At 38.5% G+C, this 21,030-nt stretch overlaps 1 protein-coding gene across 7 annotated transcripts in view; it reads right to left on the bottom strand.

Annotated features, from left to right (window-relative positions):
- The window catches only part of NAALADL2 (N-acetylated alpha-linked acidic dipeptidase like 2), a 1,484,638-nt gene that overhangs the window by 1,161,448 nt on the left and 302,160 nt on the right, over nt 1-21,030 (bottom strand). For all 7 annotated transcript variants that reach the window (XM_069083604.1, XM_069083606.1, XM_069083602.1 and 4 more), the window contains one exon: nt 2,559-2,736. The gene's annotated coding sequence lies outside the window, so the exon portion shown is untranslated. The remainder of the gene's footprint in view (nt 1-2,558; nt 2,737-21,030) is intronic.

The raw sequence follows: 21,030 nt of genomic DNA, 5'->3' as shown, positions 1-21,030 counted from the left end.
TCCATCCCTTTTTCTCCCCATCCCTGTTCTTCTCTTCTCTTTATTTATGAGCCATCCTCAAGGGGATTAGAGTAAATTAGGGAAATAATAAACCTGCAGATATCCAGGTACAGTATAGAGGTATAAGTAGTTGATCTGGATTGAGATGAGATCTAGGTTTGAACCTTGACTCTGATATGAGCTTCATCATCATAGACTATATCCCTAATCTCTCTTCTGCTCATTTTCCTAAAAAAAAAAAAACAAAAACAAAACCCACAAGTTCTCTTTCTATAGTGCTGGTGTTCTATTGATCCTATTCTACTGAGTAAAGAGAGTACAAAGTATAGTGGGTAGAATGAACACCATAAGGGGATGCTGGGTTTGTAGAAGACAAATCCCTCAATATTGCTTAGTTCCAGTGTGGAAGTTCCCAGTTTAGTACTCTTAGTCCCTTTGTCTCACATCTTTCTTGTCACAGTCAAATGCAGGCTTTGGAGATTCCCCCAGGGGAATGTAAATACTACATTTCCAGTAACCCACACCCTCAATTTACATAATAATGGAGGAATAGTAATACCAGACTAATGATGAGCAAAGTAATACTTCATTTCTGGTCCTGAGAAGTCAAACTTCAACAGAAAAGGGATATATTTTGACCTAACTTTTCAAATACTTTTAGCTTCAGGGTCCTTCCATGTGGCTCTCACTGAAGGTGCCATTATGCTGACAATCTGGTAACTGGGAATTTACAATAATGATTTTGAATCTAAAAATAATTTACACGGTTTGTATAATTGTTAGGGAAAGGTGTTAATTTAAGGAGTCCATCTGATCTTATTGTAAAATGTCTAAGAAATTAAGAGGAAACATTTCTAAGTACAAAATGATAGATCATGTCTTTGGCTGGTTAAATATTTAATAATCATTTAAATTCAACAACAGTCTGCTTAAGTTGGAAATATTGAAATTAGTCATGTAAAAAATGGTTTTAAAGTCAAGCACTAGAAACCCACATTCTGTGCACTTCATTTCATTTTATAGTCTCTAAGAACTATTACAATTTTTAATAAACTTGTATCTGGGATTTGAAGCCAAACACTAACATTCAAAAGTCAAGAATTTATTAACTAAAGGATACCCAAAGTGGTAATAAAACGTATTCCCGAGTGATAAGTTGCAAATGGGTTGTAAAAGTTGCATTTTATTAATTACAATACAATTAAAGAGCACAGCTGTCCCATCTGTATCCCCAGTGGCCCACTTTCCTAAGGATGGCAAATATATATATATATATATACATATATGTATATATGCATATACATATACACACATATTTTCATGCCTGATAGACAAACATCCAATGAGATACCCTTATAACATGGCAGTCTCTGTTTACTTCTGTAGACAGTCATCTATGTCCTAAAACATAGAAAATTTAGATGTGTGTTTTTTTAAAGTCTTATACATATGCTGAAATATATGAAGTCATGAAACTCTCAGAACATCCTGAATGAGAGTGAGATTAACAATCACTTGAAATATTTGCTTAGGTTATAATTATACTTTTTTTGCTAATTACCCTATAACTGTAGACGCATAAGGCAGAATGATGTGGTGGAAAGAACTCTGGATATTGGATTTAGGAGACCTGGAGTCAGTATTTTCTAGCTGCCTGATCCTGGGCAAATTCTACCTCGGATAATACTGTTTTTGTGTTCTTGAACAAGGTCACTTCAACATTTAGTGTCACAGGCAGCTCTTAGAAGTTGCACAATAGGGATCAGCCTACACTGGCAAAGGGAATTCTTTTAAGTGGAATCCCAGATTCTTTACCCTGCATCCTACACACACACACACACACACACACACACACACACACACACACACACACACACACACGCAAATACAAAATCAAGAGTTATTTATGCAACCTATTTGTATGATTTCAGTATACCACACAATACCTCTGTGACTCTGAGCAAATGATCAGAGTTTGAGTGAATCAGGAGCCTAATACCTTCATTTTATAGATTAAGAAACTGAGGCCCAGATAAGACAGTTGACTTGCCCAAGGCCTCACTGCTGGTATACAATGGGTACCCACTGCTTCATGCCTGACACTCACACAACTATTCTTCCTTTATTAAATAAATGGGTTGAGTTAGGATCTAGGTGGCACAGTGAGCAGGTTACTAGACTTGGAATCAGAAAGACTCAAGTTTAAATCCTGCTTAAAACACTTATTAACTCTGTGACATTGGGCAAATCACTTAAATTCTTTCTACCTCAGATTCCCTATTTGTAAAATAATAGTATTTGCCTGGCAGGGGACTTGTGAGGACTAAGTGAGATAACATATAGAAATCTCTTTGCAAACCTTAAAGGGCTAAATAAACGCTAGGCATTACTATTATTATTATTAATATTATACTATAACATGCCCTTTAACTCCAGAGTTGATAATAAACACTGTCAAAAATTGTTGATACCTATTAAATAAACGAATATAAAGTAATGTTTTTTGGTGTCATCATAAAAAAAGTTTTTGTTTTATTCTAGAATGATTAATGACTTACTTTGATATTTCAAAAGGTTGGTGATTTCCTCAGTAGGAGGAGTATGCCCTTCCACAGATGGAGATCACAACCCCTCCAGACCTTAACAGATGACGTCATGAGTTGGCATGGTCAAAAGTAACCATCACCTGGTGCCAGCCTTCTGTTACTGCGTCTCCTTGCTCTTGGCTAGGCTGACCTGTGGATGACAGATACACAATTGATTGGTACTTCCAGACACATGCCAAAACGCAAGAGCTTGGTCTAGCTAGACGTGACAAGTGAGGATTCAGTTACATTCATTCCAGAAGAAGCATCAGAAAAAGACTTTGGTTCAAGGATTTATCACTGTGCAAAATTAAGTTCCAAGTCATATTTCCAAGGAATGCTTTATTGTTATAAATGGCTGTGTCAGTGTCTTTCTTCTTAAAAGATACAAATCCATTGTCATCCAGAGTGCAATACAAAGACAAATACAAAATAATCATAAACCAATCATATGCCTGGGAAGAGAAAATAACAAGAAATACAATTTCAAATGTGACCTTAATAAAAGTTTAACTTGGAATGAATCCTTCAGAATCTTTTGCTTAAAGTAAAATGAAAAATGCACTGTGTCCCACACAGCAAATTATTTCTGGATATTTTTAATAAGATTACTGTCAACTTCGTGACAGAATGCATTAGCCCAGCCCCACCCGGCTTGTCATCTCACAGCAGAACAGGATGGTGCTGCCAACCTCACAGGTTCCAAGGCAAGCTGGAAGAAGGGGGTTTGTGTACCGTTTTTATTTTCTCATCTTTTGTGTTTTGGATTGAATTTTAAAAAAGTGAAAAATTAATCAAGGAGTTGAATAAGCAGTCCTGCTAGTTATGATCACAAGTGAAAGCTGGGAATAAGACATCCTCATTCTACTTCATTACTCACTCACTGGGTAATTTAGGCTGGTCACTTAACTCCCTGATCCCTGATTTCTCTGGGTGTCAAATATCAACAGGTACAGGAAATATCAAGGCATATTTTGAAGCTGGAAGGTCAACTTTGTTCCTTAAGCTAAGGCTTTAGTGAAATCGCTTCTTAAAGACAAATACATGTATCAGGCTATTTCTAGCCAAAGTATACCATTTGGACCTTTCAAGGTGACATCTCTGGAAATCCAATTCATCGAGAGCATGTTCAGGGTCCTGGGTTAGTTGTGAAAGAGATGCAGAAATAAGGAGGCCATGAAGTCTGCCCATAATGAATTGTCAATCTAGTAAGATGATCTGACACAGATATAACTGTGCTAGCAATAAGACTGGGATAAGTGGATAGAAACAAGAATTATAGGAGCAAGAATTATGCCCAAGGTCCAGGAATGAAGGCTGGATTTTTGATTAGACGGAAAAGTAAGGAAAAGCATCAGGCAAGGTTCAGAGACAAAGTGATGTTTGAACTTGGTTTTACCAAAGCAGAAATTTGTTTTTCTTGACTTGGTATATTTGTGATAAGAGTTTTGTTTTCTTTTTTGTTTACTCATTAGAGGTAGGGAGAAGTGGAAGGATGAACAGGCTAGCCATAGGTTACTCCCCTTCTACCCCCCCCTCCAAAAAAAAGGGAAGTGATTGCAGCATTTTTTTTAATGCACAGAAGAGAACAGAAGGTAAGTCAGAGAAACACAGACAAGCAGGATAGCTTTGAAAGGTACATATTAAACCGATTATACACTTGAAAAGAAAGTTGCATAGAGATCAGTCATTTTGTATACTATCCTATTTTTTAAAAAAATTTTCTTTCTTTTTGGAAATTATAATTTTATTTGTTATTTATTATGGCCATAATAATAAAAATAAGAACTGAAGAATGAGAATCTTGCAGAATGGGTGAGATTTCAACGGACTGATATGAGGGTTGGGGACAATAAAGAACTATCCAAAATGAGAGGAAATGGAAAGAAACAGAGGTGGGAGTCAGAGTACATGGGTCAAGATCCTACCTATAATGACAGGACTACCATTTGCCTAGAGTCAGCTAGATGATACAGGGGATTGAGCAAGACATAGAATCCAGGAAGACCTGAGTTCAAATCCGGCCTCAAACACTTAACTGTGTTACTCTGGGCAAGTCACATAAATTTTGTCTACTTGGTTTCCTAATTTGTAAAATTGATATAACAATAATATCTGCCTCTTAGGATTGTTGTGAAGATCACATGAGATATTATTAAGATAATGTAAAATACTTGGCAGACTTTAGTGATAAATAAATTGGTGGTGATAGTGGTAGAGGCAGATATTATTATGTCTATCTTATTAATTAGGAAACCAAGGTAGGGGCCATAGTTGCAGCGGTAGTAGTAGTAGCTGTAACTTCCTGGGCCCCATTTTCCTCATCTATAAAAGCAGGGAATTGAACTAGATGGTAATCATGGTCTCTTTCACCTCGAGACCAAGGGCCCTATAAAACTTCATGCAAAAGAAGACAGATTTGGTACCTATATAAAGGAAAGATGGGATAAGGGAGCAGGTGGAGGTGGGAAAATGTTACTATTTTTGAAAACCAGGTGGATTGCAATGAAATAGGCAAGCAATGGAAATGAGACAAATTCAAATGATGTGTAACCAAGACACTTTTTTTTTTGAGTCTCAATACCTGCATCTGCAAAATGGAAATTATATAGCCTGAAATCCCCACTTCAGTGGGTTACTATGAGGCCAGTTCTGTTAACACTAAAGCACCATAGAAAGGTCATTTTATTGATGGTTTTGTTACATGCAACCCTGGGCTGAGGAACAGCAGGAAGATATTTAGAAAATGAGCCTATTGTTGAGAAAAAAAAAAAAAAAAAAAAGAAAAACAGGGTGGGCTCTAGCACACCGCGACACATTCCTGACCAAGAGCTGCAGCATAAAGGATGCCAAAAGGGAGATACATGACTGGAAAAGAAGGTGGCAGGTCACAAGAGGAGAAAAAATGGTAGAGATCTCCATGTAATGTTATTGTTCTTTGGTCATTTAAGTCATATATGACCCTTCATGACCCCATTTTCTTGGCAAAGATACTAGGGTAGTTTACCATTTCCATCTCCAGCTCATTTTACAGATGAGGAAACTGAGGCAGGCAGGTTGGGTGACTAACCCACAGCTAATAAGTGTCTGAGGCCAGACTTTGAACTCAGAAAGATGAGTCTTGTTGATTCCAGGTCTGGAGCTCTTAATCACTGTACCACTTAGCTGCCCCGAACATGTAAAATCAAGATAATTAGAAGAAAGTCCCAGTGTGTTGAGTGGACTTGGACAAATGTCACACAGGATGAGCAATGTATGAATGGGCTGAGATCTATACCAGTGGAATAAGTGGCCCACTAGTGAAACCACAGATCCATTTATATATCAAAGTTATCAAAGCCTGTTAAAAAAAACTTTTAAAAAACTCTAAAGAAAAGACAATTGCAACAGGCAGAAAACTGGAATGTTTTACTGAAGTATTTGTGAAGGACATGTGATATAACTGAAAACCAAAAATCTTCAAAAGAACCTTTTTTTTTTTTAACTACAGAGCATGCACACTAAATGTTCCAGGAGAAAACTCTCCAAAGAGTCATTCTTATGACATAATGAATACTCCACAAAGAAGTCTTAGAAATTTGGGACCAGTTGGAGGGGGCAGTTCCTAATGAGACATGAAATATAAAGACTTAAAAAATCATCACTGCATTGGGACTCTCTTGTGGACTTGTGGTCACAACTCTTCACCCCCTTTACTAGACTCTGGGAAGCACAGTATGGGTGAACTAAGCTGAAAGATCTTTTTTATCTTTTTTTGTTCCTGGATGTTTGCAATTAAGACCAGTTTTCTAACAAATGGATGGCATTTTAAAATTTTATATATTGTTCAATATGTACCGCATCCCTGGCTTGTCGTCTCCCACTCTGACTCTCTTAAAGTCTGCAGCATTCTTTTTCACACTTGAGCAGATGAATGGGGGGTCTCCAGTGCATCAAACACCAATATCAACCTTCCTGAATTAATTACTTACTTCAATCTCAGCTTTATAATGAGTCTCTCTGGGAATGTGAACAATTTTTGAAAAAGTACAGAAAGTAGCCAGCAGATGGGAAGGGGATGTGGTTGGAGGTCCTGTTTTCCTTTATCTCTTTTCCATAATCTAAGGAGTTGAATCATAGACTATGTTGGGGACTGAAAGGAGATGATAGATCACTTTTAAGAATGATCTTTATTTGAATGAGGAATCTGCCTTTCAAGTCATGTCCAAGAGAGAAGCCATCCTCACTTCCTATTTCACAAACCCAATGGTCCTGTGACCTTCTGTGTTTTCCTACCAATCTAGGCCATAGAGAGAAAAAGTTTAAAAAAAAATTCAACATTTATTTTCTTTACATGTTTTCTTAGGAATAATTAGCAAGGGCCTTAAATATGTATAGTTGGAGATATTTCCTCTTAAACAATTCACATATCTAGATCCCTGCTTGAACTAAGCTTTCAATCATGACTATATCCTCTGTCTTTACACTATATTAACAACTTACGTAAGTCTCATTAAGTAATTAATAAGACATGCAGACATATTGATCATTTAATTCCAACAAGCTTAAGTTGTCTAAATTAAAAAAAATCTAATGAAAAGAGAATACTCCCTACCCCCATCATTACCAGCGCATTCATTAATGAAGCCTTTTATTTATTTGGGATGCCATCATAGTCATTTGAACTCTTTCAAAAGCCTAAAATGTGTCATTTTGCCAGGGCATTCATTGGGAAAAACTCCACAATTATAGAGGCAGCAGTAAATAGAGGTCTGGCCAAATGTTTTCCCATCCTAACTGACATCTACTTAGATAGGTGATCCTGGGCATGATTGTTCTAGGTTACTCTATAAATTGCAGAGTCCCAATCTGAATTGTTAATGCCAGAGTCCCTCACTAAGGGACTCATCCTAAGAAGTTAAGATCTATGGAAATGGTAGGTATTATTTCCTCATAACTCTCCCTGTTTGTCCTCTTTCATGGAATATCACCATATCACAAAGAATATTAGAGTTAGCCTTCATCCCATAGCTAAGCAAAAATCTCTCCAGGATAGTTGTTGGGTTCTTATTCAGACTTTACTTGTAGACCTCCAACTGATAGGGAACCAGAGTTATGATGACAACATTTTATAACTGGCTCTCATAAGTGGAGTGGGCGCACTGGGGGAATATTCATAACACCTTTCTAAGTATATCTGCATGTTTAAATACTTTTTCCATCACTTTCTTAAACTAGAGAATTAACAAAGCAATTTTTTTTGTTTGCTGATTTCTGGGGTGTAAAGGCTCCCACTGACAATAGAATAAATGGTTCCTGTGAGCCCATTTTAGCTCCAGCCCTCCCCTGGTGGCGAGGCAGGTAGCAAGAAGATAGTGGACCACTTCTAGCTCTAAATCTATGACACCAAAGCCCTCTGGGAGATCTCAAAGTCATCCCTATCCTGCTTCTTCTCCCTATAGGCTTTCCTTCTCTGAAATATGCAGGATTCTAAATTGAATTATGTTTAATTCAGAGCTCCAGACATAGGTGAACTCCTCTTTTGTGTTTATTCTTTTACTGAGGGCAATAATTTACATATGCATAAATATGTATATATATATGTATATGCATCTAGGTAAGTGTATGCATGCATGTATGTTCCTGATTGAATGAGTAAGCTAGAGTTGCCCCTTTCTTTCTTCACCTTCTGATACCCACCAGAAAACAGAGACTCTGTAACATTTTCTTTAATATTCCAATGCTTAGCACAGTACTCTGCACATAGTAAGAGCTTAATAATTTTTTCATCTATTTCCTTACCTATTCATTCAGCAGAATATTCTCATTGTCTCACTGTGAACCATTTAGCGTCAGGGGCAAGGTGTGGACTCCACTGGTGGTCCCTGATCTATTCCCCACCAAGAAGGTAAACACAAGCTAATTCTGCATTTATTATTCCCATTTCTGATCCATTCAAAATGAAGACAGCTAACAAGAAACCATTCTATTTATGGGAGACCAGGAAAAAACAAACTATGGAACTTTGCAGCTTTCAAAAACTGGCAAAAAAAAAGTAAGGTCTGTCACCTAGAATGGAGGGAGAAACGCAAATATGGAAAATATTCTTTCCACCCACATGATTTTCAAATGTATCCTTCTAAAGTTCAGATTCTGAATTATTCCCATCCATAGTCCTCAACACAACACTGTGGATGAAAAATATGTCATTAGTTCTTCAAAAAAAAACCTGAAAAGGGCATTAAGAAAAATAACAATTCCTATGTGAGAGATGTTAAGTCCTGTTACTCATGTGTTACATAGATCAATCAGAAGAATGATTTAAAAAAAATAAGAGGGTTTTTCAAGACTTCACTCATAAAATTTACAAACTTGGATTCCAGCATTCAAACACTACTAATTCATCACTGTTACATAACTATGAGGGTTTGTAGGGAACAGTTGCCAAGGGGTGTGGGGTGTGTGTGTGTGTGTGTGTGTGTGCAAAGATTTGGGGTTTTGTTGAATGCCAGATTTGCAGATTTACTTTCAGCCCATTTTCTCATCACATTTTGGCCATAAGTAAGGAGAAGCTGAATGACTGTTTTTTTTTTAATTTATTCTTGACTTCCCAACAAACAGTAAACTCAATAGAGGAAGTAGGCTTAGTAGTAAGTACTATGAAAAAAAAAACATATTGGAACATAATAAATAGGATCATATGGGTGTGGGTGGCAATGTTGTAAATGAGTCTACTGTTTTTAATAGATGGAGGGGGAAAGTCCAATGATTTCCCATGCTGTCTGTTCTTTAATATTTACTTTCACATATAAAAAAAATAGCAGGGGATTGGGGAGGAGAGGTGGAAGTGTGAAATAGGGCCAATAGTACAGATTGATTTGTGAACTTTTTACTGATTTGTGGTCCTTTGACTTCCCAAGAAACAACCGAAGTGGTTAGATGAATTTCAATATCGAGTAAGGGAGCATATTGGGTAATAGACGTGCGGTGGTATTAGTGTTTCCCTGCACAGCTTGAAAAGAAGTTATTTCATCCACACACAGAAACATAAATTACACTGTCATTTTCAGATATCTGAAAGGTTGTTTGGGGGAACAGAAAGCACACTGAACTCAAAGTCAGAAAATATTGGCTGCAATCCTAGTTCTGCCACTCACAACCTAGATGCATTCTATCACCTTATTAGACTGTAAGTTCCTTGAGGGAAGGGATTGTTTCCCTTTTGTATTATATCACTGCACTTTCCACAGTGAAGAACACTCAGCAGGTGCTTTATAAATGGTTCTTGAGATTGATTTGAGACTTTGGGAAAAGCACTTCAGTTCTCTAAAATGAAGCGTTTAGTAGATGAACTCCAAGTACCCTTTCCACTCAAAGTCCACGATCCTGTGACTCTATGACCACAGTTTTGAGAAGAAGGAAAAGAAAAAGAGAAAGGAAATAATACAAGAGCAAAAGAGAATAAAGTGGAAGTGGAGACAACAGAGAGATGGAACCAGATGGAAAGAGATAGGACATTCAGAAGGATGTACCTTCATCAGCTGAAAGAAGGACAGTAGCTCTTCGGAAATATTATGGCTGGAGATCACCAAAGGAGAGTATGCACTTACAAAAGAGAAGGCTTTGGGTGTGAGAGATGAAATCACTGGGTAGAAGGAGCACATGGTACCTACTATCTCTAATTAAATTACAAGAGTAGATTCTTGAACTCAGGTGTTTCTTCCCAGACCATCAATTATTAAGATAATTACTGGCTTTATTCCTGCTATGTGACTCTGGTCAGTATGAACAGGAACAAGCCACAAACATATTTCCAAAAAAAACTAATATATAGCTCCTGGCCTTGGGAAGAATACAATGGAGCAGACAGGACATGAAATGGTTAAATTGTCATATAAGCCTATATGCATTTCAGTTCCCCAAATTATAGACACCACTCACACATGTCACAGAAATTCAGAGAACAGAATGATCTGTGTGGGCTGAAGTAATTGGGAAATTCCTCCTAGAAGAAGAACATGAGCAAGAACCTTGAGGGTGTATAGGATTTGCGAAGACAGTGACTCTGAAGCAAGAATTAAGTGTCTTATTTCCAGTACTTAGATGCTTTGGTGCAGGAGCATAAGATAACATCTGAACTCCTCATCTAGACATGCAAGTCTTTCTACAACCTAGCTGTATCCTTCCTTCAAGCCTAGACCAGCCCATTATCCCTTGGATGGCCTTTCCACTCTGCCCCAGCATTCTTCTCCACTATCAACACCGCCATCTCTACTGTGACCTTTTTTTTTTGATTTGTGAATCCCTCTGCAGAAACTCCATTTGAGGGAGCTCTCATGCCAGACATACATCAAGTCTGGCCAATCCATGACTTTCCAGACTACTTCTCAATTTATCTGATTCTCACTCCCCTTCTCATGTTCTGGTCCCCTTTTACATGATTTCCCTTAGTAGAATGTCAGCTTCATAAAGTCAGGGACTATCTTTCTTTTTAACTTGTATCTGTATACCTAGCACAGTGCCTGCCATGTGATAAGCACTTAGTAAATCTTTCCTTTCTTTCTGTTTTTCTCTGTCTCTCTGTTCATCTGTCTATCCCCCTTCCACGCACCCTTCCTATCCAGGATTACCCTTAAACTAGTATTTTCTCCCCAATATTCTTTTTTTCCTTTCTCCCTTTATTTTTTTCCCTAGGATTATAATAACTTCCATGATTTTAGTAATATAGATGACACCCAATTGTCCATCTCCAGTGACTCAGAGTTATAGGTCTACATTCCAAAATCCCGGTTGGACCACCCCACTTGAATGTCTCACTGGCAATTCAAATTCAACATGCCCCAAACCAATTCACTATTCACTCCCACCTCAGGGATATGTCGTAAAATTCCATAGTCTCTGAAGAATTGAAGTTGGGGGTTACTTGAAGGGAATGGTCCATGGAGGGTATGAGTAGGTCGCAAGGCACTACCAGTAAAGCATGTAGTACTAAAAGATGTTAAAAGATATGAGAAGGCAGATGACAACTGAAAAAAGTGCAGATGGGTCATGTGGTTTAAGAAAACGGATTAAAAAATGAACAGCCAACAAATAGTATCACAAGATTTAGAGGAGGCCCTGAGGAAACTGAGTAGATTTCTTTGTGGAGGATTTTTGGGAAGCCCCGGACAATGGTTAGAGCAAGAACATCTACACTATGAGCTGTGTTGTTGGAGAGCACTCTCACACCCATAGCAATGGGATCAAAAGACCACAGATTTTAGCCTTAAAGGACCTAAGAGATCACCTCGTACAGTGACTAAATTGGAAACTGAGGCTGATGAACAGTAAGTGACTTGGTCTAGGACACACAGGTAGTGCCTCTAGAGGCAGAATTTGCACCCTGATCTCCTGCAGCTCCAGGGTTGATGCTATTTCCACTATGTCCCAGAACACAGACCTACAGCTGAAAGGGACCTCAGAGGTCTGTCAGTCAGTAAAAGTACATTTATTAGGCACTTACTGGATGTTAAGCCATGCACCAAGCACGCTGGACACAAAGTAAGGCAAAAACATAATCTGTACCCTCAGGAATCTCACGTTCTAATTTCCGAGCACACATGAAAATCACTGCGTACAATAAGACACATAAAGTGCAGTTGGAAAGTAATCCCAGCCAGGAGGCCCAGCAGTGAAGGGCGCTCGGAAAGGCGTCTGGCAGAAGGCGGGCTGGAAGGTGAATCTGGAAGGAAGCCAGGAGATACGGAGGAGGAGCTGGGAGACAGCATGGGGGGGTTCTGAAGAAGGTGTGAGAAGGCCAGAAAAGGGAGGGACGAGGGACTAGAGGACCTTGAATGCCAAATCACTGACTTTACGTTGGATCCCAGAGGCAAGATGGGGCTTCTTTATGTAATAGAGGGGGAATGATGCGGTCAGCCCTGCGCTTTAGGAAAATCACTTTGAGTCGAGGATTGATTGAAGCGGGGAGAGGGCTTTCATTTCATCATTTTATAGATCAGAAAACTGAGTCCCAGGGAGCGTGAGTGTCTTGTTCAAGATCACAGAGTTAGTAAGAAGCTGAGGTGGGATTTGAACCCAAGGCATATGAATTCACAATCAAGGTTCTTTCCTCGCCATAGCTTCAAAGACCAATAGTTCATCAGTCTGGGAACATCTTCCTCTGCTGTAGATGAGAAGCCCTTGCTTGCCTCCTTAGTAGATGCTATGGTTAAATCAACTCACCATCTACTAGTTAATTTCCTTGTGACAAGCATTCACACACATATACACACACATACACACATAGACACATACACACACACACGCACACAACAGTCTTTGTATCTCTGGGTCTGTATTTGAAGCCTCTGCAGCCAAACAGACCTGTCAGCTTATCTCACCCGCAGAGTTGCCAAAAAGCCCGAGTCATGTCTCCACAATGAGGAGGCAACAGGGTAGGAGCTCTGTTGTTCAGTCCTCTCTGACTCTTAGTGACCCCATTTCAGTTTTTCTTGGCAGAGATACTGGAGCCCCTTCCTTCTCCAACTTATTTTACCGATGAGGAGACTGAGGGCTATGGGGTTAAGTGACTTGTGCAAGGTCACACAGCAAATAAGTATCTAAGGCCAGATTTGAACTCAGGTCTTCCTGACTCTAATCCCAGCACTCTATTCAGTGAGCTATCTAGGACCTTAAGGGACCTCCATCAGGAAGGTTCTCCATTCCAGGAGAATCCTATTTTGTCCCAAATGGATATCCCTGACCCCACCCCCATTAAATCCAATACATGGTGCCTAGTCCTGTTTTTAAGTCTGAACTTGGAGCTGTAGAAATCAGACACCCATAAAGGTTACTATTTATTACCACAGCTATTGCTTCGAAGGTTCTTTTTCTGTAGTCTGTGCATAACACTGGGATACTTTATCATATCGCCAGGAAAAAAAAAAAATTCTGTCTATTAGTATGTGAATGACCTTCAGCTCCAAGTCTGAGTATCTGCTGGCCCATTCCATTAGAGGGCATACTATCGCTATCTCTTAGCCCATGTCCTCTGACTTTCGGAACTGATAGATAAATAAATCTCACTTTTTTTCCAAGGGAGTTTCTAATTTAAGCACTTCCTGTTCAACCCAGCTCGGAGTACCCACAGACTTAAGAGAGAGTTTGTCAAGCATGGAAGGCCAGGGAGGAGGGCTGCTCAGGAGGGAAGAATGCCATTTAAGCAGCTGCAGAATGGAGCCACTGGAGGAGAAACTATACAGCTGTGTATATGAATACGCATACATGTACACATTTATTTTTATACATATATATGTATTCACACATATATAGACTACAGATGAATACATTACAGTATTAGACACTATGATAAATAAATGTTTATATATTTACACACACGTATATATAAGCATGTATGCATTAGAGAATATATTCATGTATTAGCCTATGTTACATTGCCCAAATATGTGTATATATGTACATAATATGTATATACATATATCTGAGGATAATACATACACATGTATTAGGCTATAACCACACATATACATATGTGCATACACCTGTATATATGCACACACAAACATATACATATAAGAGGAGAATATGTTATTGTATTAGACTATATTATGATTATATATTGTATTTTATCTACATAATTATACATATATCTACATATGTATATGTGAACGCATACATATATTAGAGAATGTATTAGACTGTATTATAACTAAATACATACACATGTGTATACAAATATATATATAACAGGAGAATATATTAGACTATATTATAACTAAACATATATGCATGCATGTGTATATACATACACACTCACATATATTATTGTGTATGTATAATGCACATTTACATATATAAATATATGTGTATATACATACACATATATACACACATATTATATGATATGTAAATATATGTGTGTGTACATTATATATACATATGCATTCATATATATTAGAAGAGAATAGATTATAATTAAATATATGTGTACATATACATAGTAGAGGGGGGATATTTCTAACACATTCATACACACAGAGAGGCGTTTATTCCATACATACATACATATCTATACAATCTATGGCTCTGCCTCAAGAGGTTTACATTCTCTCAGAGGAGACAATATATACATAAGTAAGGATATATGAATATAAACATTAAAAGGGACAATTAGAAGAGAGAGGCATTAGCTGCTGGTAAGAAGTTAAAGGGAGATCAGATGTCTTTGAGCTGAGCCTTGTAGGAAGTCAGGGACTCTAAGAGGCATGAGGAGGGAGGGGACGCACGCCAGGTTTGGGGGAATGATAAGACATGTACTATTTATCTCACAGTAGCGCTCTGTGACTAAGAAGAGATGAGGCATGGAACGGGCTTCTTAAAATTTGACCTGTTGGTGCCAGTTATTATTATTGTCCAAAGTTAATAAGATATTTCTGGAACAGACTGGACTTGGGTTCACACATTTCTCAAAATGCCCTTTGTTAGAGGAAGAATTTGAATCCAGGTTTTTCTGACATTAGATCCAATGCTCTTCCAAATATGTCACACTAACTCCTCAGCTATTATTAGACCAACAATGTTGAAGACATTGTCCCTTCTACACACTTCTAGAGGAATCTCTTTAAAATCAGTTCAAGGTCCCCTAGTTCGTTTTCCTAACAAATAAAATATCTGAAAGTTTGATAACTTCCTATTTTAATTAAGTGTGACAAAGAACACAATAATTAATATTATCCTTAAATTTACATCGGATGAATGGATTCTTCAGAATGAGCAAGAGTGCAAACCTTTTGCCTTTCACAGAAAACTTAATTTTCCATCTAGAGTTATATACAGTGACTTTAATCTTTTGGATATAATGGGCTCTATGATTCCCTCTAACTCTGAGCTTCTGGCCTCATTTGAAATTAAAATATAAATAACATGGTACTTTCAGCACATTCTCAGCAGTGTAGGAACCTGAATTCCATTCCTAACAAAATCAAATTAGTTAAGAAAGGTCAAGGCCAGAAGATTTCCTAATGATCAATGACCAACTGGGAGGAAATGATGGCCCAGAACACACATGGTCCTGGGCTATTAGTTCTCCACTGGTTCTTAATCCCTAGGAGACAGAAGGTGCTGAGACTGTTACTTTGATAGCAGGCAAAACCTACAAAGAGATGCACAAGTTCTTTTTTTCCTCTCACTTCCTTACGCTTGTACAGAGAAGTTAGTGAATTCATTAAATCTCCAGAGATGTGTGAATCTACAGCTCAACTATATTAGCTCTCATGCTCTCTGTTAAAGTCAAGGGAGAAAATATTGTGACTGAAAAGTCAAGACACACATACTATTTTACACTTGGGGAAGAGGGGTGCACTTATCAGTACCTGTGCATATCCAATGACCCAGGTCCAGAATTGACTGAGGAGAGATGGCTGGATTATCTTTTGGAAATTATATTATATATCTATATCTATAACATATATTATATTATTGCATATATCTAGTTTTTTTCCTGAAAAAAACAGATTTTTATAATAATCCAAGAGTCTTCTGATGATGTATAACTTCATATTATGGAATACAACTTTGTCTAAATATTGGAGGTTGGGGCTCACCCAAAGGACAACAGAGGGAGTATGGTGGGTGTGGGCATGCTGTGGCACGTTACAAAGGTAGAATTATTCAGGAGAAGGGATATAAAATATGTCATCAGAGAAATGTATAACAGGCAGAAGCCAGGTAAGTATCCATTGAAAGATAACTGATGGACCCATCACATGTTCCCCTGATAACCATGTGTTGTCAAGAGAATGGAAGTAGATTCTCCTTGTGTCAAATTTATGGGAAATAAGGGCAACAGAAGTACTGACATACAAGAAATACTGGTGCGTCAAGTCAAGTCAAGAAAGCATTTATTAAGCACCTATTGTGTGCCAGGCACTAGGGTAACAGTCACTCAGTGACAGATTGAGTGCTATAGACAAAAAGAAAAGCCCCAAACAGTCTCTGCTCTCAAGGAGCTCAGTCTGGAACTCCCACCTAGACATGCTCACCAGTCAGGCGGAGGGCTGCCACATGGGCACACAAGTACCTGGAGACCAAAGAGCTCATGCCACAGCTGATACACTCAGATTTGGATAAAATATCTAGATTTAGAAAACAGGATTTCATCTGGAACAGAAACTCAAAAACCCAGATGGTTCTGAGAGCTTGCCTAAGGGCCCAACGCTGATACTGTGCTTGCACCTCCATAAATCCTCCCCAAGGACATCGATCAAAGGCTCTCAATTATAAGCTTACATGAGTCTGGTTTCTTAGAACTATGCTTCCCAATGATCAATTAATCTACCAATCAAATATTTATTAAATGCTAGTTATGTGCCAGGCATTGTGTTAGGTACTAGGAAGACAAGTACAAAGCTCCCCACCCAGCCTTCATTACACTACCAAAAAATAATGGTCTACATTCTAATGTACATGAAGACAAAGGCACACAGGAATAGATATAAAAAGACAGCTAGGTGGTACAGCGGATAGAACACTGGGTCTGGAATCAAGAAGTCCTAGTTCAAATCCAACCTCAGACATTTACTAGCTAGGTAACCCTGAACAAGTCACACAATCACTGTGTGCCTCAGTTTCTCTAACTGTAAAGAGGAAATAATAATTGCACCTGCCTCCCATGGCTGCTGTGAGGATCAAATGAGGGAATATGTATGTAGCACTTAACACAGTGTCAGGCACGTAGTACATGCTTGTTCCATTTCCTTTCCCATAAATAAAAACTATAAATGCAAGTATATACAAAGTTGCTAAATGCAAGGTTGTTTGGGAAGATGGTGTAATGGTCATGGAATTTAAAGATTCCCTTGTATTGGCTTGATTTTTAGGCTTTGTTAAAACCCAGAGCTTGTGAATTCCACTTGTGGGATGGACTTGTTGATGTGAAGAGAGGGGGCTGAACTGGGAGGAGTTAGTGCTTTGGATAGAGAGGTCCAAGCAGAGAGAGGCCAGAAGAACTTTTGAGAGCAGAATCTTGGAGGCAGAGAAAGAGAGAGAATTGCCAGGGGCCAGAGTAGCTGAGAGAAAGAGAGAGACAGAGACAGAGAGAGACAGAGACAGAGAGAGACAGAGACAGAGACAGAGACAGAGACAGAGACAGAGACAGAGAGAGAGAACTGCCAGCCAAAGCCACCGGATTGCTGAGGGCCAGTTGGAGCTGCCCAGGACTTTTGAGAACTGCCACCCAGAGCTGCTGAGAACTGAGGAGGCATGACTGTGGTGCCGGTATTTTTTTTTTTTTCTGTTTTGATGTTACTTTGCCAGATTTATCCACTGGTAAAGGACAGTGCTATTGCTAAAGAGGTCCTAGAACCTTTCTGTTGGTTCAGAAGCCCTGAAGAAGGATTTTCCTGTTGTATGTTTACAGAAATCCTGGAGAGGGTCTTGAACACATGGTGGCTTTGTTAAACTTTGTCTTCCCAGGCAAAGAGATTGCTGAGAACTTGCCTCGAGTCAAGATGAAGAAAAGACCTTTTCTTGGGTATAGAACGCTGTGATGATCTCTTAACCTTGCTGTGGCTTAGGGGTAGATGGCCTTTGTGCTCCACTTCCCCTTTGAGTAGGTGCTTGATGGTAACTGATGATAATTGTAATTCAGTTATAATCCAGGGGTGGAACACTTTGATATTTGTGCTTTGTGACTGACCAAATGAATGTTCTTTGTTTATGATTGGAAATTGATCTCCAGTTGAATAGAGAGAAGACTTTGAGATTGACTAAATGAATGTACTTTCCAGGGGTGGAGTACTTGGACCTTAGTACTCTGTGGTTGAATTGAGGACTTACTAAATTATTGAGTTACATGTGGTGAATGCTGTATTTTGATTTTCTGCGAATGTCTTGTCTTAATCTTTCTCTGAATAAATGGAGTTTGCTATGCTCATAATCTGAACCTGGGAGTTGCTTATCTAGGCATACATTACATTTCTTTCTCTCTCTCTCAGCAACTCTGGCCCCCTGGCAATTCTCTCTCTCTCTCTCTGCCTCCAGGATGCTGCTCCCAAAAGTTCTTCTGGCCTCTCTCTGCTTGGGCCTCTCTATCCACACCAGCTCCTCCCAATTCAGCTCCCTCTCTTTATGTCAACAAATCCATCCCACAAGTGGGGTTCACAAGCTCTGGGTTTTCACATTTAACCCAAAAATCAAGCCAATACAAGGAGATCTTTAAATTCCATTACCATTACACAGGGATGCAAGCAGTTGGGGGATCAAGAAAGGCTTCATACAGGAGATGACACTTGAGATACCTCTCAAAGGAAGAGAGAAACTCAAGAATTAGAGGTAAAGAGCAATGACATTCTAGATGCAGGGGATCATCAGTGCAAAGGCAGGGACACTGAAAAGAGGCATTCCCGCCATTCCTCATTAAGAAATAAAGTGAAGAGTCCTTCATTCAACATGGTTTACTCAAGAATATCAATTGACAGGTAACAAAGATTCGGGGCATTTTTACTTCTGCTGGGTGAAATTTGTAGCAAAAAGGTCACAGTATATGGATTTTCAATATTTTTTAAAAATTGTAGAGAGATTTGGGAAAGGCAAGCACTTCAGGAGTTTTTATTGTAAAGGTAGTTACATGGCGGACTGGATGGATTGACGATCTTTGAGTCAGGAGGATCCTAGTTCAAATCCTACCACAGACATTAACTATGTGATCCTGGGCAAGTCACTTAACCTCTCTCTGCTTTTATTCCCTCAACTATAAAATAAAGACAATAAGAAAACTTACTTCATAGGGTTGTTGGGGGGATCAAATGAGATATTTAGAATGGACTTTTCAGAACTTAAAGTGCTACATAAATGCTAACTATTATTAGTAGTAGCAGTAGTAATAGAAATAGTAGCAATAGCAACAGTAACAGCAGTAGTAGAAGAATCATCTCATAAACTTAGATTTTCAGAGTCTGAGGGTCTGTGAAGGCTATGGAATCCAACTATCGATGAACTTGAATCCCTTCTACAAGAAATAATCATCCAACCTATTTTTCAAGACTTCCAAGGAGAAGGAACTCACCAGCACTCAAGGAAGCAGATTGAACTTGGAGATGTCTCTAATTGTTAGGAAGTTCTCCCTCACCATCCCGCGAACTCGAATATCAAGTCTAAATTTGTAGTGTCCTTGATATTGTATTTTATACTATTTCATTTAAATTATAACTGTAAATATGTTATGCTTTCAATGTCAACAAACTTCAGGACAGAAGTTTGAGGACATTGAAAAGGAAAAGAAAAAATTAAAAGACTACAATTTGTTTTAAATTCAACAATTAAAATTTTCTAATTTGGTTCTTTAACTTTATTTTCACTGTGAAATGAGGGGTAGGAAAGGGTTAAGTGAAACTGGTCTCCATACCACACACACTAACTTAAAGAATGGATTGGGTTTTGTTGAGAAGACAACGAATAGGTCCATTTTAGGGATGCAGGGGGAGGAGAAACATAGGTTGAGAACTAAGTTTCTCAAAGTTTTGTTTTAACTTTCTTCAAGTTATATTAAACATTTACATGAATGACAAGGTGCTGACACTGAGATTCAGTTATCCAAATGAATACTTTGAAGGTGAAGGGTGCCTTGATGTCTTCTTCTTTTTACTTTTTTTTCCAAATAAGAACAAGGATCCATACTAATATTTTATGTATGAAGAAGTACAATAGCCGATGACCAAGAAATATTGATTAGTTAATGCAAGGAGCATTGATAACAAGTAGTATGCTTCCTCTGACATCAACACTGTCCTCTCCCAATGATTTGGGTAATTTTGAGTTGAATTTCCTTTGTTTCTAATAGTAAAATGGAGACCAAAATTGGCCCCTTGTTCTGTTATTCAGAACCTCAGTTCAAGGTTCAAGAAGAGATGATATAATTTTAAAAAATACTGCATAGCTTTCACCTCTAATGACATAAAACAGTTATGGAGGAAGGGTGGTATATCAGATATCAGATACAGCATCAGTCTTGGAGCCAGAAATAGCTAGACTCAAGTTCAGTCTCTGACACAAAATGCCTGTGGGATCCTGGGAAAATCCCTTTACCTCTCAGTGACCTATCATCTCTGAGACTGTAAGTTTCAGAGAATTTGCCAAGCTATATAAAGAGAAGGAGTCGCCTCATCCTGGATTCCCCTGATGCTGCTATTCAGTCGTTTCAGCTGTTTTTGACTCTTCATGGCCCTATTTGGGGTTTTCTTGGCAAAGTCATTGGAGTGGTTTGCCATTTCCTCCTCCAGCTCATTTTACTGATGAGGAAACTGAGGGAAACAGGATGAAACGATTTGCTCAAGGAAGCACAATCAGCAAATGTCTGAGGGCAGATTTGAACTCAGAAAGATGAGTCTTCCTGACTCCAGGCCCAGCACCCTGTTCACTGTGTCATCTATCTATCTATCTATCTATCTATCTATCTATCTATCTATCTATC

This window comes from Petaurus breviceps, unplaced genomic scaffold, assembly GCF_028583685.1.
Source record: "Petaurus breviceps papuanus isolate PSGF00001 unplaced genomic scaffold, PetGlider_PUasm1.0 173, whole genome shotgun sequence".
Lineage (NCBI taxonomy): Eukaryota > Metazoa > Chordata > Mammalia > Diprotodontia > Petauridae > Petaurus > Petaurus breviceps.
Note: the sequence above shows the minus strand (reverse complement) of the source record. Positions and strands in the feature narration are given on the sequence as shown.